Source organism: Chlorocebus sabaeus, chromosome 10 (genome assembly GCF_047675955.1).
Source record: "Chlorocebus sabaeus isolate Y175 chromosome 10, mChlSab1.0.hap1, whole genome shotgun sequence".
NCBI lineage: Eukaryota > Metazoa > Chordata > Mammalia > Primates > Cercopithecidae > Chlorocebus > Chlorocebus sabaeus.
The window spans coordinates 42,928,741-42,956,503 of NC_132913.1; positions in this window are offsets into that span (position 1 = coordinate 42,928,741).

Consider the following 27,763-nt stretch of genomic DNA (forward strand, 5'->3'; position numbering starts at 1 on the left):
TCAGTATCCGTTCTGATCTTTAACTTTAGAGAGTGCACTGTATATGTACCACATAATTAGGGCTTATGTATCACATAATTAAGGCTAAATACTAGGAAATCAGACTAATGAGACCAAATCAAACTGAATTATTTAAGCTTTTTTTTCCTTTAATTTTAGAGGTAGAATATTTAGTAATTAAACACGGATTTCATTTTCGTGAACTTGCATATGTCTCCTTTGTTTCTGAGGTCCTTGCTGCAGAACAAGCCTTCCAACATGTTTCCCTGAGAAGTGAAGGGAAAAAAGTCTCTCACTGGCCACAACTGGGGGCAAAATAATTAACACAGGCAGGTGGTTACAGTTTTTTTCTGTCTCCTTTTTCTGACACTCCAATATCTTGCGGTCTTCATTGTTTGTTTTTTTCCAGTTTCCCAAGGACCTGTCCTCAAACTGGAATCTATGTGGCTTCCTATCCTTTTATATTCCATTCTCCCAGGGCCTGGCTGCTGTGATGGAGAATTAAGAGCTATGAAATGAACAATATTATTCAGGAGTTCCAGTTCTATGAACAAACATTTTAGGCAAAGGGACTTTCGATTCTTTTTTAGCACATTATTCATTCACTCCTTTAATCATTCTTTGAACTGATATTTGTGAATGTCTACTATGTGCTAGTCTCAGTTGTTATACAACAGAACTGGTGAGATTTTTATATACCCCTCTGATAAACAACAAATTGCATTTGTGGGTATTATTTCACAAATATTCACTGAGTGTCTCCTATATTTCCTGAGACCTGGCTAGTAGCTGCTAAAGATAGAGTGGTAACCAAGAGTGACAAGAGCTTTGTTCTCATAGAGCTGATGGTCTTGCTGGGAAGACAATTACAGAATTTAATAAAATGCATTATGATGGGAGAAATATAAGATCATGGAGGAAGACCAAACTTTAGTTGAGTTAAATAAGACTTCCTATAGGAGGTTTCATTTAAGCTAAGGCCTGAAGGATGGTGAGAAATTTGGTATTCATCTGTGCATGTGTGTGAGGGTGAGAAACAGCTGGTAAAAAAATGGATTATGAGACAATGTTGCAAACAGAGAAAACATTTCTGAAGGCTGAATGTAGGACAGCAGCAAGACTTGATCCAGAAACAGCAACAAATTCAGTGTAAACAGAGTGTAACATTAAATGAGTCTGGAGATGGAAGTCAAACAATTGCCTAGACAGACACATCAGACCAGAAACTGAGGCCTTGTAGTCAGTTAAGTACTAGGAATAAATAAACTTCAAACTCAATTTCTGTTTACAAAGTTGCCATTACATATGCTGACCCTCTGCACCAACAGAACATAAGTATTTATTTGAAACACTTATTTGTTTTATAAAAATAATAATTTTTAAAAAGCAATCACCTCTTAATGCTTAAAAAAGTGCATTTTTATAAAAACAATGTCCACGCACACTTTCTAAGCTATAATTGTAAGAGGTGTTTTGGTTCAAAAAGACCCAAAAGGAAGCATAGAAAATATTACTCTGAGGAGTTGTATCAAATTTACCATATGGATCTTTAGCAGTATTTCTGCTCCTTTTCTTCCATTGCAGTGTAAGTCAGGGGCCTAGGTGTGGAAAGTCCTGTGTGGTAGTCACACACAATCAGTGGGGTTATTTTTGCACATTTTTAGTATGGAAAGTAAAAGGCAATATAAACTCTTTCTTGGTAGATAACTTACTGGGCGCTTTAATCTTTTTACCTTTTTGTTTTGTCTTCAGTTTTACTCCATGATAATCTATTTTTTCTGGGCCTCACTTCCCTTCTCCTCCCCTGGATCTGGCCCCATAAGAGCTGCGCTCAGATAGGGCTTTTTACATGGGAAGCCAGAAGCAACGTGAAGGATGCCTTTCAGAAGGAAATGAGAGCAGTATGACACATTATGAGGCTATTCCTGGGGAAGGTTGCTAGGATTCTGAACTAAGACAGTGGGAGTGGGAGTAGAAGGCCGCAGCCAGGTCTAAGAGATACTTGGGAAGTAGAAGTGATAGCTTGGGTGACCCAGCGAGGGAATGGCTTCTACCAGAGGGAGGAGTCAATAAAGATTCAGATTTTATCATCTGACAACAATGAATAAGGAATGAAGTATAGATATAGGGGGCTTAGTAAATTCAACACTTTTACATTTTAACTGGATTTCATTATTTTATTTCTTGTGCTTTCCCCAAGGAGAGAAGTATTCACCTTTGTAGTGCTTTTAAAGTATGCTAAAATATCAGTTTGATTTAAATGATCACTCATATTTTCACACAATTAAATACAACGAATAAGTCACTTTTCATATAGACAAACTATCTTCAAAGTTGCTTATATCAGTCAATCTTGAAACTTCAACAGGAAGACCTATTAGCTGACCCCTGACATGTGCACAATGGTTGTCAGGTGTTATTCCTGGCTGCTAGCCAGTGTGATTGGCAGCACAGCCCTTATTCCAGTACTGAGGTAGTTCCCTGGCATCAGTAAAAGTCCCTCTGAGATGTGCCTACCTCACTTCTGCCGATCTCCACCTAGTCAGTGATAGCAAGGCATTCAGGAAATTAAAAAGCAGTGTATCTTCTCGGAAGAGTTAGTATCCCTTATACGGTTCAGGACACACACAAGTCTTGGTAAGCTGTTAACAAGAAATTGAAAATACTGGAAAGAGTAAAGAAGAATCATTTCTCCTTAATGTTAAGAATGACCTAAATCTAATTGACATATTTATTTTACCCTCTCCATTTATCAGTGAAGAGATTGTTAAGTAATTTTTGCAAACATATTTTTGACATGTTCTGCCTCTTTCTGGTGGTCTCAAAACTGACCATTACCTGGAATTGTTTTTCTTTCAAACCACGGAAAGAAAATAAGACTATCATTACCACAATATTCATCTTGGGTTGCACAAAATGACATATACAATTTGGACCAGGAGACAAATATAATAATACTTTACAGATGAATCTCTTTTTTTCCAAAATAGATTTAGAAGAAATTATGAATAGAAAAAAATCTTAAACCAGACTCAAGGAAATAGAGTTCTTCATTCATCACAGAAACAAATAGTACAGTAATGACATAATTTCCCATAATATCACTTGATCGAGTCAACCTATTTCACTCATTTTATTATATAGACCTTCAATGTTTTAGATCTATCCCATCACCTGTCAATTCATGCTTCATTATGTTGCTCTTCAGTGTCATTCAAGGTTGGCTTCCTCCGCAACAGCTATTCCTGTCCAAACAGGAATCATGCATGCCATTTCTGTCTGCAGTGTCAATCCAAACATGATTTCCCATAATTGTATATTGCAGAAATCATAGTGAGCTGAATTCTCTCTGCAAAAGAGAGGAAAGAACTCAGAACTATGCAGAAAAAGTGAACCTCCTACCATTTTACATTTGTTGAACAGTTAAGATATAGTGTTTGCCCCACTTTACAGTTCCAGAGTGCTACAACAAGAGCCCTTTACACAATCAGCAACCTTATCATGCGGTATTTTTGAGAGTATAGTGTGGACAGAACAAGCAGAACAGAATCTATTAATTTCCCAGAGTAGAGCTATTTTATTAGTCTCCTGCAATATCTTCATGGACTCACGAGTCTATTCGATACATAGGACAAGCTTCCAAATTTAGCATTTAAGTTTCAGAACTGCATAGTCTATTTTCTCTGCTACTTATGAGACAAAGGCTACTGTGATAGTTCTGAAAAGCATAGCCACCATGAACCCATACATAGTTTTCTAATCACACCATCGCTGGTTACTGACATGGTTTCTGTCTCTTTTGCCTCATTCATAGTCATGTAAAGAAGTAGTCATAATGAAATAAACAAACATTTATACACCTACAATGCACCAAGGACTATTACCCTTTAATCTTGACTTCCATCTTAACAGCTTAATTATCTGAAATGTACTCAAAAGAAAAATGAAGATAGAAGTGCTTGTTGTGGAATAAAGTCCTATAGGTAATAATTGGTAAAGGCCAAATATTAACCTAGGTTCTTGTGGATTTCAAAACTCCTGTTTTGTACCCTTTACAATATTGCATTCAATATAGAAATTATGTTTAAGGATCATTAGGTTTAACTTCCACATTTTACAGATGCTGAAACTATGCCATGTACTGGTTCAATGACTAAATCAAGGTCACACAAACATTTGTTAGAGCTAACACTTAAACTCATGATTCCCTCAACTCTCTTCTGTATCATGTTCAACTAAAAAGATGATAATAGATATTACAACAATCATAAGTATTATTATTGCCATTGCTAATTGAAACCATACTTCTAGTTAGTGATGGAACTTCTGTGGGACTACCATATTATTCCCTATGGTCGCATTATCTCACGCTTCCTTGAATAATAGCATATTGAGCATGGACTATGCGTCGGCTCAGTGAAAAAGTGGTATCATTAGAATCAGAGCTTCAGAAGCTTTTCCTTCCACTGTCTTAAGACTTAACGTTTTCAAATACAATTGTGTGTCTAAGAACGAACAGCAGTGCTTATTTGATCTTTTCACTACAATGAGCTTCTCTGGGGCTAGGTTATTTCTAAATAAAAGGAAATAGAATACTCTCATTTGATGGTCTGATAAAATGCTGATACCTTCTCTGTTCTTTTTTTTTTCTTTCTTTTTGGGAAAGGAGGAGAGGACCTATATCATTCATCAGATTTTCAAAAGGTTAGACTTCTTACTATGTGGGTGAAAAATTGAGTTTCATTGTAGTATTATCAGCCCAAAATACGTGGGCCATATAGAAATTATATGATCATAAGGGCATTTTGCATATGTTTGCCCACTTGGAACAGTAGATGTAGTGCATATTCACCTAACCTTCCTCACATAGTGCTATGCAAACATTTCACTGAATTGATTTTTTTTAACCAGGCATTATTCCAAAGTTGAAGCTCCACAGGAAAATGGAAATGCCAGTGCAAATTTCTATTTTTGATTTAACTATCTATGAATCCAAGTTTGAACTGGGAAAATAGATCACAACAGGATAATACCAGATAATGGCAAGTCTCACAATGATTGTTGCCTTATAACATAATTTTGAGATCAGGCACAAAGATTAAATTAGGACCCATTAATAGAAAATTTTTTAGAGGAACTTGAGCTCAAATTATACCAATCTGTTACTGTTCCAAAATAAACGCATCAGGTGGCATTTAAATGCAGGTGGTTAACAGTTTTATCAGTGCAGATATTTAAGCTATTAGAAATATAATTAGAAAAATTAAATTAAACATGCTTAATGTAGATTCCAATTCTAGCAGCACTGTCCTTAGCATTATGCTATTTCTATTGTAAATTATAAAATGTGCCTAAATTGCACAGATTTGTTTCTGAGTGATAGCTGAACTTAGATAATTAAGTTGTTAACCATGAACTTCAGTGGTCAACATGGTTATATATCTTTGTCTTATGCCTGCTCCTCCTCCTTATTTCCACAAATCTCAGGGGAGGCAGATGAATGGCACTTGACTCTATCCAGCTACAGAGTCGACTGATTAGACATAGTCTTGTACCACAGGTACACTCAATTATATATCTTTTGGAGAGTCAAGCATTTCCTGAAGCTAAAAGTGTTGAATCTGTTGATATCACACATTTTATAGGAGGAGAAAACTGTGATCAAACATATTTAAACGTTCTATTTTATTTCATAACATACTTCCTTCTTCTGTTTAACGCAGGAGGTAAGGAGTTTATTGAGATTAAAAGGGTAAATCAATTCTCTTCCAAATAATTAAGTCATTAAGAACTGGACAATGACTTCAATTTTAGTAATCAAGTCATCTGTGCTGGGAAGAATGTGACGTTACATTTAAGGCACAATTTAGTGTCCATTATGATGCAACCTATATTTAATTTTTAAGATATCAAATAGAACAAATTCAAGAAAAGCATACTGCCAAAGCAATCGTATTTTCTTCTATTATCCTTACAGTAGAAAAGCACTTAGTAAGCACTGTTATTAATGTTGCTTGTATAGTAATAAAGATGCTCAATGCTGAGGATAAGCTTGGATGTATTAAGCACTAATAGTAAATACATACAAATAAAATTCCAATGGATTTTTTCCCCACAAATTGTAATATACCTTGATTTCAGCCAAAATTTCAAGAAGCTCTTGAATAGGCTGAAATTTCCAACTTGAAATAGTTCTAGAAATGGCAAGTCAATGCCTTTTAACAAGATATAAGAAGAAGCCAAGCAAGTATCAGTAAATCTTAGCGATCAAGGGATCCTTTCCATGAGCCATTTCCTGAACAACACTATTGGCAAGTCCTTTGATTCCTGAACTTTATCATAAGCTAACCACAAAACATTTTACGTCTATTTTGGCTTTAATGAAGGTAGATGTGATTTCTGAACAAGTTCAGGAAAGTACTTCTTTCAAGCAGGGAAACTGCTTAAATTAATTAAGCTAATTAGGTTAATGAATAATTAAGGTAATTCTTTCACTCTTCCCCCACAATTCAATCTCTTCATTTCTTAGTCATAGGTCTCAAATGGTGGTATCAGTATTCCTAAATACAATCACAAATTATGTTTCTGTTTAATATTCTACATCACAATCAAGTCTATTTTTTAACTTTTTTTCTGAGAGATAGCTTCAGTAAGAATGGATCACCCCTCAAACATTGAGTCTCTCTCTAATTAGGAAATGTCAATATCAAAAACTAAAAATTATAAAATAGAGAACATATTTAGCTATAAATAATAAATACTTTTAAAAATCACTCATTTGAAATATAATAGACTCATGAGCACCTGCCTTTCAAACCCTAGGCTCAGTAAACCAGTATTTCATGTGATCCTCTAACTACCCAAGGAGGTATATACTATTTTCATATTTTTGTGGTTAAGTAACTCAAGACTCAATGACGTTAAGAGACTTGTCCAAGGTCATACAGCTGAACATAGTGAAGCTTGGATTTGTCTGTTTTAAAGGAGGTATTAAATCTCTTTAGAACTTGGCTTATTTTTGAAAAATAAGTGTACTATTGCTTCTCTAAACGTATATAGCATATTTCTATAATCTTCATATTTCCAATGAGTTAATCAACTTGTAAGAAATAGAAAATTTGTGAAAATACTATAGCAAAGAGAGACTAAACTGACTCAGTCAATTAGTAATTTGTATCTTTTGTCTCCAGACTCCTATCTTCCTGAACACATTGTCAGTAGTCATCCAAGATTGCATTTTAATTTAGATGTAAAGACATAAAAATTGGATTTCAGAGAATAGAGATATTTACTTCTGTGGTGACAGACATAATTCCTGTCAGTCAGTCATCTAACTTCAACTAACCTCTGTCATCCCCCTCACCACTAAGGGGCAATACAGCAGCACACATGTCACTATAATTAGCATGCAGCAGCAATTTTCATTAGACCAATGATCTCCAATAAGATTTTCCCAAGGGCTGCATTCAGTTATGTGTAATCGTTAGGCGGGCCACACATGTATTAGCATATAATTTGCACATGATTTGCATATGCATTTAAAGATTGCATCATATTTCTCTGGATATTTCTAGTAAAAATGTAATTACTACAACATTGAAGGTTGTGATTTCTCTTTCTCTGCACTATCCCACCACATCTGACTCATGTCTCATGACAGAATAGTTCAGCAGAAAACTAGGAAAAGCCAGCGGGCAGGAAATAGTCAGTAGAGATGGTTAGGGTCAATAGAAATCTTTTTGGGGGCACTAATGATGAGTACTGAGAGTATATTGCATTAGACAGTTTGTCTCTTTTATAAGGATAAAAGAATAAATGCCCACTGGGTGGACCTCCTAAGAAAGGCCTTTCTAGTTACTGCTGATATCTTGTTGAGCATCTTTTTTTCAAACCTCATTACAGGCTAAATGGCAAATTATCTGTTATCACTTGGGAAATCTCAGTTACTTCTTAATTCTAATAGCGTAGTCACATAACAACTTTAACTGAGTTTTCTACGAAACCTAATTACTCTCTGTTTTGAGCACTAATTTTAAGTGGAGAGCTGTCTATTTCCTTTAGTATTTTATTCATAGGGACCAATCCCACACAATTGGAGATCATACTCACTCCCACGTAAAGAGCTTCCTGGTGCATTCATATTTGGTTGGGTAGAGGAAAAGTTACCGGAAAGCTCACATGACTGGTATAGGACAAAATGTGGAAAAATTGGGAATAAGTACATATGCATAGACACAGACATTCTCACACATTTTTTAATACATATTTGTTCTTATGTTTGTGAAAAAAATTATTTTCTCCCTCTCTGACTTCTGCAATCAATTCAAAATCTACATTTGTTTATCTGGGAAAATGTTCTTATTGCTAATTAGATAAAGATAGACAATACATAGATAATAGCTAGGTGACAGAGGATTATAAAAAGTCTAGCAGTTCTAGACTGAAGACATGTAACTACTAGAAAAAAGAAGTATAGTCCTCTTTCCTCTGTAAGTTTCACCAGTGTTCTATTTATGCTTTGTTATTTCAGATGGTCGGAATTATGCAAGAAAAAAAAAAAAAAAAGCAGAATTTCCCTTACCTACACTGGTGTTTTTTGAACTTCTAGGACCAGGCCAGGAATCAGTAGAATGCTTTCAAATAAGGTCACACAATTTTTGGATGATAGAGCCAGGACTTGAACCCATCCTTGCATAATTCCCTAGTCTACCTTTAAAGTCTTTATTTTATGATTTCATTTGTGTCTATAGTGAACAGACATCATCTTTCATTTTGTGAGTAGAACAAAATTAAACAATTTTCAGTACCTTGTTCTTGAAATTCAGTGATAACACAGCACACAAACAACAGAACTCATCTGTTGGTCAAACAGTTAACATCATTAAGATGACTTAATAGAGAAAAGATAAAAAGATACATTTTTCCTGTATCTTCTTCTATTCAACCAATTCTTTTGTCCCAAATTCTAGTATGATTTGGCACTATCAGCAACACATAGCTTCGGTTTATCCACTGTATCGCTGGAAAGTGAGTGTATCTGTAATATAATAAATTCTCTGTAAGCATTTTTTTATTGGATAAACAAGTATGAAGATATAACTGTTACACAAGATTGTTTAACATAGAAAGCAGTTCATGATGTATTAAGTAAAAATGTAGGCTACAAAGTTTTTTTTTTTAATAGTATGATCCCATTTTGCGGTAAGGGAGACAGAGGGACAAGTATTAATGGATTTATAGTTCACTGATAGTGTGAAATTAAGGTTTCTTTTTCTTAAGTTTGTTTTATCTTTTAAAATGTATATTTTTATAATAAAAACAAAAATGTTGTATGTTTGTTTTTGTTTTATTTTAGATATAGTGGCCCCTTCTACTACATCTTGGTAGGACTTTCCGGAACACAGTTGGAAAACGCATGTTATAATTAATGATCCAGGGTTTCAATATGAAATGTGGGCTTAACTTTCTTACTCAACAGCCCCATTTCCTTATTCAATTTACTTTTTGGTGTTATTTATTTAAAAAAATCTGTCTCTTTCTTTAAACTGAAACTGTCTTGAAGACCAAAAACACATATTATTTATTTCTGTGGTCATCTCATCCCAATGCCAACCCTAGTAATAAGCTTATATGTAGCCTGGACCCAAATGATATTTATAAAAATGTGTTCCATCACTTAATTAAAACAGTAAGTGTCACAAAATTATATAGCTTACTAGTGAGTGTATAACAAGCACCCTTTTTGAAAATAAACCTAAAATTTAAAGAAACTTGGTAGCCTAATTTCTTAATGAACTCTGTTGCTATTGGTCATGTCACTTCATAAATATAAGTCATTGATCACAAGGAAAACCAGGCTAGAGCACCATCAATCATGTCTATTGGGGAAAAACAAAACACTTCGAGTAATATGTTTATGGTTCATTCTGTTCCTGATCACAAATAAATCATTAATTCAAGACTCCTGAAAGTAGTCATTTACCTAACTACAAAAGCTAAAGAGTAGGAAAAAAAATTGAAATGCAAGAAAAATATATAAGTAAGCTTGAAATAATGAAACAAGTGAAAGTATGGGAAAATCTCACCAAGCGTAAAGAACCTCTATATTTTTTAACTTAAATTTGAGGAATATCTCCATTCATTTCTTTTTCATAAAGATTGAATACTTGGGCTCAATGGCAAGAAAATTAGAATTATAATAAGTTTTTGTATCAGAGCTAAACCCTACACAGTTTTATCCCACCCAAAATGATCCTTTTCAGGATAATCCATTAACTGAGGTTTCCCATTCCAATTTACTATTTTTTTCTTCTAGAGTACTGCCTAAGCTGCATAATTTGATAAACTGTGCGTATTCCTAGGCTTATGTGCAGTAACAGTTTAATCTTCCAGGTAACAATTGTGATAACACCTGAACCCAAAGGAATATCTCTAATTATAGACATTTCAGCCACCATGGCAGAGTGAAAAAAAAATATTCCAAGCCAGTTGGATGTATAAGTGCTTTGGCTATACTTACTAAATAGAAGCTTTTTGGTAGCAATGGCTAAATTAATAGTCTTCACGTTTCTTTCTGTGTTTGCTTTAGCCCTTGGAGTTCAGCACCTTTGGTGCTAAACAAATGTATAATCATGGCAGTAAGTCCAAAAGTTTCTTTTAGCTGCAGAACCACCTTAACATGCCAAATTACTGAAATTATGTAGTAGTATAAAAGTGAATAGAAAGATACTTAAACTGGAACCACAGAATAGCTCTTTAAACAAGCTCAAAACACATCACCATTATTATTTTCCAATCATTATTTATAAAGTATTTGTTATTATACTTACCACACTAAGGATATATAATGATCTACACATTTCAGTACATTAAAGAATAAACATTAGTTGCCTTAAGAAGTTTTTAGAAATAGTTTTTTTCAACAAACCCATTTGGAAAAAACATATATCTTAAAATACAAACTTCAGAGTTCCGTTTCTACTTTTGGCAGACTCTGTTTCAATTACCTATAAGCCTAAGTAATTCATATAAATTTCTTCTCCTTCATTAATATTGAGCACCTGAGAAAAATCATATAAGGCTTTCAGAATCCAGATTTTCACTAGATAAATAGCAAAATGAAATGATTATTACTCATGATACCAGTTGGCCTCTTCAGATACATACCTATGACTGTAGGTATGTAAATCCACCATGTTTAACTGAGTACATCAGCACTGCATATTGAATTACCCACAACCCAGGGACAGAAATAATTATATTAAAGCTCATTTCAGGTCATGTAGTTCTCTATTAGTAATTGTATTGGGCTATTGAGACACAATCATTAGAGACATAAAATGGTCATTTTGTATATTAGTAGTCAAAGAAAAAATCGTAAACCTTTAAGGAGAATTCATAAAATATGTACTTTTGGCTCACAGTTAAAACATTGATTAAATTGCACACTACAAAAAAGGGCACTAAAAACTAGGAAACATCACCAAAGAGGGTGACTACCAACAACTACCTAAACTTTTTACAAGCATCTAGTCACCACTAAGGTAGCATGTACAAGGCTTCAAACACCTATTTTATTAAATGCACCTGGAAAACTGAGATGCTCCCATCAAACTGCTGAATGCTTTATCTGGGGAAAAAACTGACAGCCAAGGAACAACCCTGAACTGAGAGAGATGGAGAGTGTTGCCTATATTCTGTAACTCATTTTTTTCTGGAGAAATGTCAAAAATTTCTAATTAACAGGTTACTCTACATAATAAATACCTTTTATTGTAATTATTCTAAGAAAAACCTATCTAATTGGACAACTATTTTTAAAACATAAATATTGTTTTGTTTTACTATAACTGTCTCTAAACCTGGGTTTACAGCACATTACACTGCTTTTGTGTAAACTTACAAATATAGGTAGATGCTTCACATGTAGTAAACTATTCGCTCCTCACAACGAAGTGTTGTGAGTACTGTAACTAATCTCATTCAAAGGAGAGAGAACTAAAGCACAAAATGGCATAAGAATTTGCCCAAATTTACACAGCTTGGAAGAAACAGTTCTCGGATGCAAACCCAGATATTGTGGCTCTAGAGCCCACCTTCTAAACACTACATATTTACTTTCATCACTTCCAAAGTTTACCCTGAACATTGTTAAGACAAATTCACCATTTCTTACTTCTATTTATGAAAGTTTAAGTATTTAAATGTTCAATGTTTTCTCTTGTCCTCAAAAGAAAATTGAGACATGAGAAGGCAGTGAATAATGACTTTATATATATATCACACCCACAAAACCTCAACCTTTCCCCACCAACCCCTTAAGTGGTGACTATGTTGAAGTGAGTTAATGAAATGGAATACTTCTTTTTTAATCTTAAAAGGTCTATCAGTTAATCATTTCTTTTTTACAAATCCGTCCTTCATACTACACATTGAAAGGGTTAAATGTGATTTCTACAAAAAACCTTGATGGCAATGCTATTAATAGAAAAAGGCAAAATTAATTGTACTACGTATCTTTTAGGCACATTGGTTTTTAATGTTGAGGACTTAGGCACAAGCAATCCTTCCACAAACTATGTACAGTATATATGAAAATACAAATATTTTTATTATATATTTATGTTATATATAATAAATATATTATTATATTACTTAATATATAATATTATATATGTATATATAATATATACATATATGTGTGTATATATGTATATATATAATATATACATATATGTATGTATATATGTATATATAATATATAATATATAATTATATTAATATAATATTATATATTAATATATACATATATATATCACTCTCTCTAGGTATACTATCTCTCCATCTGGAGAGAAAGAGAGTGAGAGAGAAAGACAGAGAGAAACACAGAAATAGAGAGACATATTATCCTGGAGCTACAGTTAGACTTAGACAGAACTTATACTTCAGAAATAGTGTCTCTGAAAAATCAAAGTATAAACCGATATAAGCACCAACATGATACATGATAACTGACTCACAGAAAGTATGATACAAGAGCTAACGAGTCCCTCACCACATGTTAACTTCCTACAATGAGTTCCAGAGTTCTCTAAGATGGAAACATGTAGAAGAGGCAATAACATACCACATAGAATTTTAGAAATTTGGAAAAGAGCTTCATGGCCTCTTCTGGTCCCTCCTAAATTAAGTCGTTGATATCACCCACAGGTTACTTGTCTGATTCCTACATGCATCCTGACCAGATTTAGAATCAATTAAATTCATTCAATCTATATTAAAATTTTTAATAACAGGTCAGGAGTCTCACAAATATTATCTCACTATTAGTCCCAATTTTACAAATGAAGGAACTGAGGCTCAGAGAAATTGAGAATTCTGTATCGTATGGCCACATAGGCCATAAATGGCAGAGCTGGTATTCAGACTCACATCTGCTGACTTTATAAAAACAAGATCTTGTTAAAATACTAATTTCATGTTGTGTCTGAAATTAACTGTACTTGCCAAAAGCTGCCATGCTTCTGTCTGCCCCTGAACCATAAAAACATGGATATATTTTGGCAGTAGGGTTTTGGTCTTAGCTTTTCTGTAAAGACTCCTTTGACTTGAGGCTCAACCCACTTAGCCAGAGCCCTAAGCTATGTCTAGTTTCTAGTTTCTGCCAGCCTACTTTTCAGAAGGGCACATTTCTGATGTCTCTCTCCCTAGATTCTCCCCAGCTCCTTTTAGGTTCCTCCTGAGTTCATGAACTGCTGGTCACTAGGACTAATCCTCTTTAACTTCATTTCCAGAAGCCAGGACAGTAAGGAAGTGTTTAGGAGAAGAATGGGAAAGAAGAACAGATTTTAACTATTTCATAGTTATATCAGACTAAATCTACATAAAGATATAAAAATAATTGCAAATTGGATAAGACTTTATAATTTACAAAGTACTTTCCCTTTAAGACTTTAGCTTTACAACGAGAATTCCCATCTAATAGATAAGAAAACTTGGCTTCAGAAAGAATTAATGTGGTATTAGGACTGCCTTATAAACAGAGAAATTCTGAGCCGTTCTTAGTCATTGCCATCCAATCTGAAATCTTAAATAATAAACCTACTTTTTAATAGGTTATTTTAATTTTAGTTTATTTCTAAATATTCTTAGTGGTACTTTCTATCAGGCTAATTAATCATATTGTGATTTTTTAAATGATATTTAATATGCAGATTGGTTATGGTCTCAATGATTACTACTACCTATGGAAGGACACTTCAGATGCAGAAATACCCCTATTGACTCTTTGTTTTCCGATATGTGAATCTCAAATTGTCTGCATTTGTCAGTCTGGAAGAAATTTTGATAGTCAAGTTCTATTGCGTTGAACAAAGCTGATCTTGTGCTCTCTTCTTCATCACTACAGAGGGCAGCAACAGACAGCAGAGCTCAGCCTAACACAGGAAATATTAAAAGTTTCTAGTAAACAAGAGGTTTAAAGACAAAGTCATGCTTTAATCACACCAAAATTTCTTTTGACTTTATGCAGTTTAAAATTAATCACATCTATAAATTTTCATATAAATTAGCAGAAAAATGGAAAAGTACTGGGGAAGACTGGATTCTTTCAAAAGTTAAGTCTATGACATTTTGTACTTATGCCAAAATAAGCATTAAACAGTAAACATAAACTGTGTGTCATACAATATTGAGACAAGGAAAATGTATTCTGTTTTTTTCCTTGCCATTTTTCTTACTCGTGCTTGTTTTATTTTATAAATCTCTGTCTTAACAAGTAAAAGTACTTTATATAAACATTTATTCTTATAGAATAAATATTATTGTTAAAATGTATCCAAACTTACTTTCAATAGCTAAGAACTTTAAAAGCCATGGTGTTAAGAGAAGTTTGACCTGCAAAGTGCCCTCAGGACAGAAACGACTGTGAACTGCAGTTTGCAGGAATGAAGACTGTACTTGCTTCATAGGTTAGTTGCATAGGTCTAAGACTGATTGTACATGCAAAGGAGGGCAGCGAAGATCTTATGATCAAAAGAGAAGAAATGACTGACAACACAGAGCCAGTTCAAAGGAACTAATGGAATAATTAGTCCCAAAAAGACCAAAAAGACTGAAGAATTCATGATGTCATAAAAAGCAGAGCTACTTAAATTGGATTAGAAAATAAAAATGACATGAACATTGTAAATATTCACAGATCACATCATTGACGTGTAATGTGCCGTTAAATGATGTCAAATTAAAGGGGAAATTACATGTGTTAGAACTAGGATGAATAAAAAGAAGACATTTAAAGATACATGGTGCTTCAAGTGAAAATTCCTAACATATATTACATAGATGATCATCACTCAGACAGAAACACTGGGTGAATGAAATGTAAAATAAAATACGGGGGAAAGGATACTGACTAAAAACAACTCATTTTCAAATATCATAAATGGTAGTTAACTTTAGATTTTAGAGGAGTTATTTGGGGGAATTTCTTTTACATAAAGCAAACTCAAACATGGTTATAGTAAATAGCTGATAACTGCCATTTATTTTTTAAAAATCTGTCCTAGGATTAGCCCTAAGTATTGAAATAGTATGTACATTTGTTAGAAAAGGAAAGAAGGTTTAGGTCTATTTTAATTTCCACATTCTCCATTTTCTCTTGCTAATTGTATATATTATTTGAATCAGCTCAATGATTTGGGAGCTTGTTTGGAACTTATATAAGTAATAAAAAGGAAAACACAAGAATAATATATAAAGCAGGTGTAAATGTTTGTCCTTTCCTGAGTTTCAAGAATATCTCTTGTAGATAATTACATTCATTATTAACACATAAGCCAATCTGAATTAGCACACAACTCAAATACTTCCAAAATGCATATAGATACATGAATAGTTTTGAGGTAGTCTATAAATGTTTACCAAAGCAACATTTTCATTCTTGATGTGTCTTTTTTTTCCACAAGTGACTTAGAAACTGTTATATAAAAATCATTCACATTTTAACTGACTCTTATCTTTCTGTTTATCTATTTTTACTAGCAGTAAGTTCAGCTTTACCTGAATCTTATGTCATATTAACTAGATAGCAAGTACCTTTCTTATATTGAGGCTTATTGTTAACAGCATTTAGCATTCTGAACTATAACCTTAGTACCTCAAATTGACAGAAGCCAAGTCCAGATAAACAATATACATTATACTCCTCCAAGTCGACTAACATTCAAAAGGTACTATAAGTGCCCAATATAACTTTTCTCCATTCTCAAAAATTCCCTAAGTCTCTTTTTAGTCTATGAAAAGGCCAGTGCATTAAGTTAAAAAAAGGTAACCCGGGTTGCAATTAAATTTTTTTTTAAATGCCTTATCAGTAGACCCAGTCTTAAAGCATTTCACAAAGCACATGGAACTTGCTCCAGCTCCTTATATTCTCCACAAGAGAACAAACTATCAGAGAATGTGGTTTGGCAAGCAGTGTTTGTCTGGGTAATGATGGAGACCGCATCTCCCTCCTGCGCTTGTGGTCCTAGGGAACTCTTTAAAGAGTTCATTCCTCAGAAGAGAGAATGAAACATGTGGAGCGGTGATGGCACAGTGCTTCTATTATGGTCCAAGCTAATTTATTAATACACAGAAAAATGGCATGCTTACGTATTGCAAAGCAGTGTATAAAATTTCTGGTTCTTTTCAGCCTAAACCAAATGGCATTAATTGTTTACCACTTCAGTCTTCACCTGTATGGAAAAAAAACAGATTTGTTGTTGTTGTAGGAAGAAAGGGAGGAAATCTACTCCAAGTAAACCAAGTTCTGTACTAGTCACTTAATATATGCAAATATATGTACTATATTAAATTTATTCCTCATAATAATGAAGAAATGATATCAGAGAAATCAGCCAAAATATTCAGTATCAGCCATACAAGAAGCCAATTGTAAATGTAAAAATTCAAGTCCATTTTGATCTTTCTCTAATAGACATATCAAAATCTTGTATTATGTAACCATTACATTTAACAGCAAATTTGGGCCTAATTTGGGAATAACGTTTTGGTCTTTACCCTAGAAACTATTACATTACAGAAAGCCAGTTAGTGTCCATAGTATGAAAACCAGACAATATGAGATTTAAAATTTGTGTCTCTCTCTTTTATTTTTTCAAACGGAGTCTAGCTCTGTCGCCCAGGCTGGAGTGCAGGGGCACGATCTCTGCTCACTGCAAGCTCCGCCTCCCAGATTCACGCCATTCTCCTGCCTCAGCCTCCCAAGTTGCTGGGACTACAGGTGCCCGCCACCTCGTCAGGCTAACTTTTTGTATTTTTTTTTTTTTTAATTGAGACAGGATTTCACCGTGTTAGCCAGGATGGTCTCCATCTCCTGACCTCGTGATCCGCCCATCTTGGCCTCCCAAAGTGCTGGGGTTACAGGGGTTAAAATTTGCATCTTTACCATCAGCAAACTTTTTGATTTTGAGCAAGTCACTTAGCCTCTCTGTGCCATAATTTCCCATTTGTAAAAATGGAATAAAGATAATAACAATACTGCATAGGGTTTTTCTGAGAATTAAAGTGGTTATATATACAATGAACTTTGAGCAATACTTAGCACATGTGTGCTATATTAATTCAATGCAAGCAATGCCAATCTACAATTTTAAAAATTAATAACATTTTTATGAACACATCTCAGAAATATAAGAAATGTACAAACTAAACTTAACAACTGTTGTGCGGAATTTGGGGTGGGATATATCCAGAAAAAAATTATTGATAAGAAAAATGATGAAGAAATACAGGGAAAAAGATGAAAATGCGAGAGAATGTGAATGAAGTAAATGATTGAAATAACTGTAACAGATTATTTAGAATTAATCACAGACACTTTAATATGCATTAAATTCCTTGTTCTATTAAGAAGAAAAAAATAAGATTAGGTTTTTATTCCTGAAACTTAAGTAAATCGCATTCCTCATATGATTTTCCTAAAACCAGCTTAAAGTTTCTGGGGCTACTAATTTGATTTTATTTTGAAGTGTGGATGGTAAAGGATTGGATTCTCCTTTCGCCCCATATCCTGCAGGTGAAGAGGAAAAGAAGGAAGGGACACTCACTCTAGCAATGGTTAATTTTTACAAAGTATTTGGAACACTTCAGAAAATCAGCGTAGACTACACTAGCATGAAAGCTTTTGAAGGATTAATAAATCTGTTCTGAAGATTTCTACTGCAGATGTGGCAGGTAGGAAGGGTATATATGGCCTAAGGTAAAACTCTTGACAAGACAGAGGGTATCTGGATTCTGCATTGGCCTAGGATATGACAAGTGATTGTAAATTTCCTTTTGCAGTCTATAATCTTGTCAGAAACTAATGCAATCCTCTCTGTTGCAATTTTCATTAATATTTAGACTAACTTTAATGGTGGAAAATGGACTGAATACTGGGTACAAACTGTTTTATTGACTCAACCAGTAGACAGTCTTGTAGTTTTACCAATGTTTCTAATTCAGTTGCAATGATTTGATCATTAACAGCATACAAAGGATTTTTATACACATACCCTTACTCATATTATCTGAGGGTTATTTTCTGAGTTATATTAAATCTCAAAGAAAAATAATTCTATAATATATTAGAATGTTCCCACATTTTGTCAAGCATATCAGTAACAAATGGTTCTAATTGGTGACTAACAGAGAAAGCAATACATAAAAATAACATTATCATAACGTTTAAGTAAATTAACCTATTTTAAGCATAGTATAAGCAGTATAATTTAATAAAGACTACTTTTAATCAATATAGGCACTCATCATAGGGGAAATGATCACAAACAATGTAGATTTACTCTGCAACATTGAGAAAATGCAAATAGAGTCAGATTATCAACCATAAAAAGTACTTTTCTAATCTCTTTCTTGTTTTCTGGAAAAATGCAAGGAGGACAAGAAAGCCCAATTGTGTTCAAAAGCATTCCAGTCCCATTCCAGGGGAAAAGTTAGCAATAGGATCTTAATTTCTAATCAATTGCATAGTATCAAGAATAAAAATTTCAAAAAATGAAAATATTTGAATATTTTCCTTAAGAACTTTTAGAAATCCTGTTCCTATTTTCTCGTCTCTGTGTTATCTTTATGACATTCTATCTGAAGAAATACCAGTATGGATTCATCTAAATTAATTGAATAATCATTTGAGTTCCATCAAAGCAAAATAATTTTTGTTTAAATATAAAGAAGAAAAGTCAATCAATAGATCTTTATTCATAAAAATTATATTACTACTTGTGCTAAGCATTATTTCTAAATATATGTATGTGTAGTTCTTTGAGCTAAAATAATATGTATTTTTTTCTCTCATTGATAATTAAAGAAATTCAATGATTCTAGAAATTATTCAGCTAAAGAAGGTGGTTAGTCTAGCATCCTGAAAGCACCAAAAGATGTGATAGCTTTGACAAGGACTCATAAAGAGGGATTACATTTATTCTGATAGATTGCCCCAGAGTTACAGAGAGAAAAGTTTCAGTTTATCATAAGGAAAATTTTTAGAAAGACGGTACAGGTTGGCTTCAGAAACATTAATCTGGACACCGTGTGTAAATTATTTTGTAAAATTTACTGTTTTCTGGATATCCTCTATGAACACCCAGAAATGGAGGAACCAATAAGAATTTGTAATTCCACTCTAACAGTTCGTGTATTTTGAAGTGTTAGAAAAGCTGATTGGTGAAGGCATTGGAGGTTTTGTTTGTTTGGCTGGCTGGTTGGTTGGTTTTTGGAATGGAGTCTTGCTCTGCTGCCCAGCCTTGAGTGCAAAGGCGCAATTTCAGCTCACTGAAACCTCCACCTCCTGAGTTCAAAAAATTCTCCTGCCTAAGCCTTCCGAGTAGCCAGGATTACAGGTGCCTGCCACCACACCCAGCTAATTTTTGTGTTTTTAGTAAAGACGGCGTTTCGACATGTTGGTCAGGCTGGTCTTGAACTCCTGACTTCAAGTGATCCACCCACCTCGGCCTTCCAATGTGCTGAGATTACAGGCATGAATCACCGTTCCCAGCCTGGTTTTTTTTTTTTTTTTTTTGATCCAGTTTTTATTTTTAGAAAACTGTTCATTAAACTCATGTCAACTTCACATTAGTTATATATAATATAAATAAACCATATAAATAAAACTTTCTTCTAAACATCTAAATGGTTTGAGCATGGTTTGTCACATGATTAGGCAGAACATCTCCTTTATGTTATTGCTGATATAGGTATTTCTACAATTTTAGCCTTCATTAGAATTTAGCCTTAGAATCAAAGTTGACTCAGTAGTTAGTACTTAGAAATGTTTACATTTTTAGTAATGTATCTATTTTGTTTTATTCCTCATTTTTAAACGTTCATTCCTGAAGATATAACCTCCTAGTAATGTACTCTTGCAGATGATTCAGAGAATGGATATAAACCTTTTATTACACAAAATTGAGAAATGCAAAATAATAAGTAGCTAAAACATAGTGTCTTCCAATGCAATTGTTCTAGAGTCAATGTTTAATCCAATTTTCTGATCAAGTTATGCCTTATACATTTTTTAAGTAATAAAAAGGCATTACTTTAAATTAAAAATAGTTGCCTCTGGTATTAGCATGAAGTATATTTAGAGTAGACGTCATACTTTAAAAATATTTTAAAATGTTGGCAAATCTTTATTGATTTTAGAATCTAAACATAGAAAAGCTAATTTGCAAAAGGATCAAACAAACAAAAAATCAAAACAAAAGACTAGACAGCTAGGCACGTTGGCTCACACCTGTAATCCTAGCATTCTGGGTGGCCAAAACAGGAGGATCACTTGAGCTCAGGAGTTTGAGACCAGCCTGGACCACACAATGAGAGTCCATTTCTAAAAAAAAAATACGAAACTCAGGTGAGTGTCGTGTTGCGTGCCTGTAGTCCCAGCTACTCAGGAGGCTGAAGTAGGAGGATCATTGTAGCCTAGGAGGTCAAGGCTGCAGTTAACCATTTTTGTGCTACTGCACTCCAGCCTGGGTGACAGAGCAAGGTCCTGTCAAAAAAAAAAAAGACACAGTTTTTCTTTAAGAACATAAACTTGGATAAAATTACTTTTATTCTCTATGATTTCTGTTTATTGCCATACAGAAAATTGATAGCATTTGATATCCATCTTCTGGATTCTTTAGTATTGCGTAGATACAGCCAAGACAACTCCTAAAAAAAGGAATCTGTTTGCTTCCTACTTAATAAAAACTTGTTTATAGAATAAAACAGAGGAGAATGAGCTATAACCTGGAATTTTAATTCGTCCTACAATTAATTTACATAATTTGTGAATGGTAAGTTGTCAATTTTCCGAACTACAAAGATTGCTGTCTAAAATTTCTCACATGCTATCTCTGCTTCATACTCTAGTCATATAAAATGGAAACCTAGAAAGGAATACACTAAAAATTCTTAAACACAAATATTGTCAAGGACATAATATTCTTTCAGAAGCTAAGGTTGCCTTCAGCTTTTCTGCACTAATTGACTTTTCGGTAAATCTAAAGTAAATTTTCCGAACTTCTCTCCCGCTTTCCACTCTAATTCATTCTCTGTGAAACTGCTGGGGTTGTCTTCCTAAACAACAATAATAACAAATGAAGAAGAAAATAAAAAAAAGAGGAAAAAATGGTACATGAAAGGGAAATTAGGACAGACGATGTCATCCAGCTGCAAGATGTCAAGCACCTGGAAGATGCTTCTCACTCTGTTCCACTCTTGACTCATCAATTATGGTAGTGCTCCAAAGTGGCACATCTGTCTTTCAAGATGATAGATGCACACCCTTTCACACCTTAATACTCCTTTCTTCTTATGCTTTTCAGTCATCCCAGAATGCCTCCCCCATCTACTTTTCTTATCTCTTAATTAAGAACTTGGTAAAACGTGACTTCTTTCATGAGACTTTTCCTAATATTTCAGGTAGAATTTGTTGTCCCTTCTGATATGCTCTTATTGCAACTAGATTATAAGCTCCTTCAGAGCAGAGATCCTATCATGGTTGATAATAATAAATGTTTCCTGAATTTAATTGAATTGAACTTCAGCCTCATCTCAAATAAAACTTTCTCCATTGAAGCATTTTCTGATCTTCTGTTAAATATGTCTCTTTATTCCCTTAAGTGCTGTGGTTCTAATTCTTTTATGCTTCTGATGTTATTTTTATATTATGATTCATATACAAAAACATCACTCTCAATACACATTGCACAATACTTGATGGCAAGAAGATTGTGGTTTCTGGCATATTCTCTAGAGTCAGTTGCATATCACATGAACTCAAATATTGAATAGATTTTATATTTTTCATCGATCTGTAAATATATATGTATTAATATTTTAAATTCCTGCACTCAAACTCATATGGTCAAATTCAGCACCAAATTTACAACATTATGTGATTTCTCTATAGGATTCTAAGCTTCAAAACTGTAACAAAATCTTGAGATTGGTTATATTTAGATGTCACTATAAAATCATTTTAGTTTTATTTTTAAATGTGAATTTTTGAGTTATATATTTCTCATAATTCAAAAACAAACATTTTGAAAATAGGATATACAGTATTTACAACATGATTGCTATAAATTCATTTGAGTCTCATAAAACCTCTGCTCTAAAACTTAGCATATTTATAATATCATTAAATCCAAAGAAACACGGCTAACTTATGACCAAGAAAGGCAAATTTTAACTACCTATGAACAATCTAAATGATCTTTCCCTCTCAATATAATACTAGTTTTATTAATAAAAAAATTAAATTGTTCTTGAATACTTTTGAAGTAAAAAAATAATGAAACAATTCTGTTTTATTCAACAGAGAAGTAGTGCAGTGTGTTATTGTAATCTGACTTGTATCTTACTTGTAAAGTACTGGCAATTATTATTTTAAATTATGATGTTAGATTAGATTTTCTGCAGCTTACTGTATTGTACTGTAATATAATTGCTAAATGCAAATGAGATACTGTACAGCTTTTCCATAGAATTGTTCACGAAAGCCAAGCATTTTACATATTACAGTGAATTGCATGTTATTAAGAAACAAATTACAATGAAGCTTAACTTAATATGAAGACCAAGTACTGTAGCTTTATAATGGGTAACAGTATAGTAGGGTATGTATATATAGCAAGTCAACTATCCAATGAAAAACTCAGTTATCAAGAACATTAATTATGGCAGGAGTGATAGCACTGTACTTAAAGATTTTCACTTGTTCCCATTACTGGATGTTGGAGTTACCCATAAGAATTATTTTAGCTTCCAAACACTGACCAATGTTCTGTGCCTAGTAAAGCCTGGAACTCATCATACCCCTGGGAGAAGTGAAGGAAGTAAATTCTGCCTGGCTACTTTTAGGACAAAAAGTCCTTATTTCATTCATCTGTAACTAGTATTAATTGCTAATTACTTTTTCACATGCGAATATCTTGTCTTTTCAACTGTGTTCTAAGTTTATGAAGATAAAAGCTATTACCTTACACTCTTCCTTCCTCACCCTGAGTTATACAGGAAACTTGATTTGGAACCAGCCCACCAAATCTGTCTGTAACTAGCTGTACAAGATGGTGAATTAATTTAATCTCCTTGCAGATAATTTTTTCTCTAAAAAATAGGTTGCACCAGATGATCTCTAAAGTCTATTAAAAATCAAATATTCTGTGAAATATGATCTCACAATTGTTCAGAAAAATAACTGTGAACTGCTTAAACACAGTAAAAAAAAAAAAAATTATAAACCAAGGCTCCATAGGGGAAAAGTGTATAAATACACAATGAAATCATAAACAATGGCATTATTTAAATTATAGTATTCTGGGAACTCTCAAAACCATCCTTGAAGTTGTTGAGGATGATCATGTAATTGTCATCCAATCACATTGAAGCATTTGGTTCTGCCTAAGACATCCCATCTTTGTACATTCGTGAGGAAAGCATTTTTGAGAGAAGAGGAAGGTGAAACCACAGCAATTAGCACTATAAATATCAAAATGGCCTACAAATTATGAAACAAAACTTCTCAAAGATGTGTTTCTTACTCTTTCCAATCATAGTGTTCATTAAATAAAGCATAGTAATATTTTTAAAAAAGAAAAAGAAAAGAGCAGAGACACCAAATGGGTTTGTTGCAGTGCAGAAGAAACCAGCTCAAAAGCAATTTATTATTAATGCCTGAATATTCTTGCTAAACAGTTCTGATTATTTCACAAGAAAGAGGTCAAGGTACTGGAGAAAGGGATTTAATCAAATAAACTCTCAATCTCTCTCCAAATAGCATTTTCATCCAGCTGCATGTAAATTCATCAGATGACTAGCCTTCAAAAGCACAGGCAAGGTTAATCTGCTATGACTGTTAAAACTTCTATGATATGCCTATTGAATAAAGATTTAAAATGGGATGAACCGTGCAAGTTACCCCAAATTAGATTTTTTTTTTTTTTTGGTTTATAAAATACATGATATGTCCACTGTTAAAAACAAACAAACAAACAAAAAAATAAGCCAAATTCTTTTCATCTAAATTAGAATTTACTATGATTTCTTAAAAAGGGATCTTGATGATCTGTAGTTTTCATTTATCATGATCTTTAGGAGTACCTGGCCTCAGGTTCCAGGAATCCTAAATATATTTATCCTGTCTGGAATTAGCTTACAAACTTTAACATGTCAAAAATCAAAAATGAGAAGGTAACAATAAGCATTAAAATATTTTTTAAAGTCATGCTGATTTACTTTTACTTATATGAAGATTATGAAATGAACTATATTGTTATCCAAAGGTAATATTGCTGGCAAATGTTATCAAGTATATATGGTTGATGATTTATTACTTAAAAGGTAAATGTAATTTTCATTTGTTTTTCAAAAGAAAAAATAGATGAACATAACATCAGTAAAAAGGTATATTTGTGTGCATTTTCATAGATAAGAAAAATGCACTCTATAGATAAGATTTTTCTTATTTATTTTTGCCTGCTTCCTTTTCCATGAAACTTTATAATTGTGTATAAATATATTGCAAAAGTTAAAATTATGTTTTCAAATATGGCAAGGTATTCCAACATGTTTTACTTGGAGGATGAAAAGTTCTAAATTCATTTTCTTTTAAAAAATGAATTACGCTACATAGATTTGTTTCTATAGTTTAAACAAATGTAAATGCAGAAATGACCTTTGACAAAAAATATATAATTTACCCTCAGTAATAAGTAATTTAAGTGGTATTTCCAAATGAAGCAAATGTCACAATAATGAACATATATATGAAGGCTTTTAAAGCATCCATGATATCTTTACCATCTGCATGCTCAATTTGTTGATTTTTTTATATTTATAATTTTAAAATCCATATGAAAATATACTATACCATGTTAATATTTAGTTCAGTCTACTGCTACATCAATAATCTTTAAAATACCTTTCTTTCCTGCCAAATATATAAGATTTGCTTTATATTGTGTATTTTATATCTATACTTAAGAAATCATGCAGCAGTTAATAAATCTTCTTCAGAAGAATTAAAGCGTTTTTTTTTTTTCTGCTGGTATTCTTTGCCCTCTAAGCTCTCAGCACCTTTTTTGAATCTTAGACACCATTTTATATGAGGACAATTTCTAAAAAGCAAAATATAACTGTCTAATTAAGGGCTGTGTGATTGGCTAGTTCGCGGTCTCTGTGACAGTTGTGACAAATACACATATTGGCACAGCCCTAACCTCACTTCACAGTTTGCAACACAAAGATGGTATTTTCAGAAATGTGGAGAACACTCTGATACAAAGCTTCACCTTGTCTAGTGCTATTCCATTTAATTTTTTATTAACTGCCTGAACATATGCCATTCTAGAAGAGGGTAATAGTTACAAAATGTCAGCAGAAACATTTAAACTGCTAAAATGTAAATGATTTTATAAATTTGTAATGAAAGGTAATTGTCATGTGGGAAAAGTAACAGAAAAACAGATATGTGTAAATGTAAAACTGGTAAAGAAAAAATACATCTTATTGGTTGTAGGTAGGAAAACCTAAGTATATTTTAATGAGTACTGTAAGTAGTATTTAAATAAAATTAGATTCATACTCAGAAAATGTGAATTCTATAATATTTTATTTTATAACATTAGGAAAGTTCATAACCATGACAAGAACTCATAGAACTTTAATGTGTTAAATTCAGAAAACAGTAGGACATTAAGATGTTTCACCTCATTTTTAAAAAAACAAATAAATCAAAAAAGGATAATATAAATAAAAAGTGTCTTTGGTATCAGTACAATAGCTTTAAAGCACAATATTCAACTATGATTAGTGTGTTTCTTTAGTTTCCACCACAGTGAAAAACAATTTAGTGATTAATCCCTTTAGCAACATAGTGCTGGGTCAGTGCTTTCAGATATGTCAAGAACCAGAAGACTCCGGCAAGGAATTGAGTATTTCCTCAGCCACCACACACAGCAACCACCTTCCAGTTAGGTTTGCGGGCAACCATCTTTAAATGCTTGAGCTGTTCTGCGTGGCCATGACAAGATTTGCAATTCTCTACGTTTATTTACACACCATCACCCCAACTAGACATCACATGGAAGTGGCATGGTCACAGCTGACCCCAGGGTAGTCCCTGTCTCTGCCGATCCAATTTCATCGTGCTCTGCAATTGAACTGCAGTCATACTGTAGAGGATGTATGCACAGGACTCCGTGCCACAATGAAATTAGCAGAAGCTTGTCAGGGGGCATTTTTCTGTTTTACAGTGACAGACCCTGGACAAATAGGTCTGCTTTCCAGAAATCCATAGAGGTCTGGCTCTCTTGAAATGTATATGAGCCCAGCATGTTTATGTCACTGTTCTATATGGTAAGCCTGTTACATGATAGTTTGAGAACAATGTGAAACCTTTGCGCTGTATTTTCCATTTCCTCGTCACAGTTTTCAGGGGCTTTAAATTACATATGAATAGACTACTTATTTTTGGTTTGTAGAAAAACAGCTTCTGTTTAGTAGCAGTAACTGAGGAAAAAATGCATTTTTCTTCAGGGAAAAAATGCAGCACAGATCTATTGTGTTTTGAAAGCAAAAGTTCAGATAGAATTTTTTTTGCAGTTTGATATGAGTAGATAAATCAAACAACAAAAGTCTCTTTCCTGAACCCTCATTGTACATGTAAAATTAGGTATATTAAAAGGAAAATCTGTTTAAGAGTATACATTTAAAGTGTACTTGCAAATAAATTTGAAAGAATATTTCTTTAAGATAAAATGTTAAAAGAATAATATGGTAAATAGATACATTTTAGTTGTGGGCAGAACATTTTAAAACATAATATGTTTTGTAATCGACGCTAAAGTAATTTTATTAGATATTCTGTGCAGTTCTTACATCAAACATTCTCAAAAGCCCTGGGATCATTTTATATTCACTGGAAGACAGAAAGAAATCCAAAACCTAGTTAAATAAATTGTTCATTTATTCCTTCCCTTTTATGCACCAAGATCTACATGTGGTCATTAATTATAAAGAGACTATTATAGCACCATATTTTCATTCAATACGATGTCCTGGTATATATCAAAGAAGTCCCATAATTAAAACAGAAGGGCCACAATGACAATTAAAATTACAATCTATATGGGGAAAGAAAGTACAGTTCTGCAATTTTTCACCCTGTCACTGTCAGCTGCATGGAATATTCTGGTCACGTCTCTTGCAAAGCAGCCTA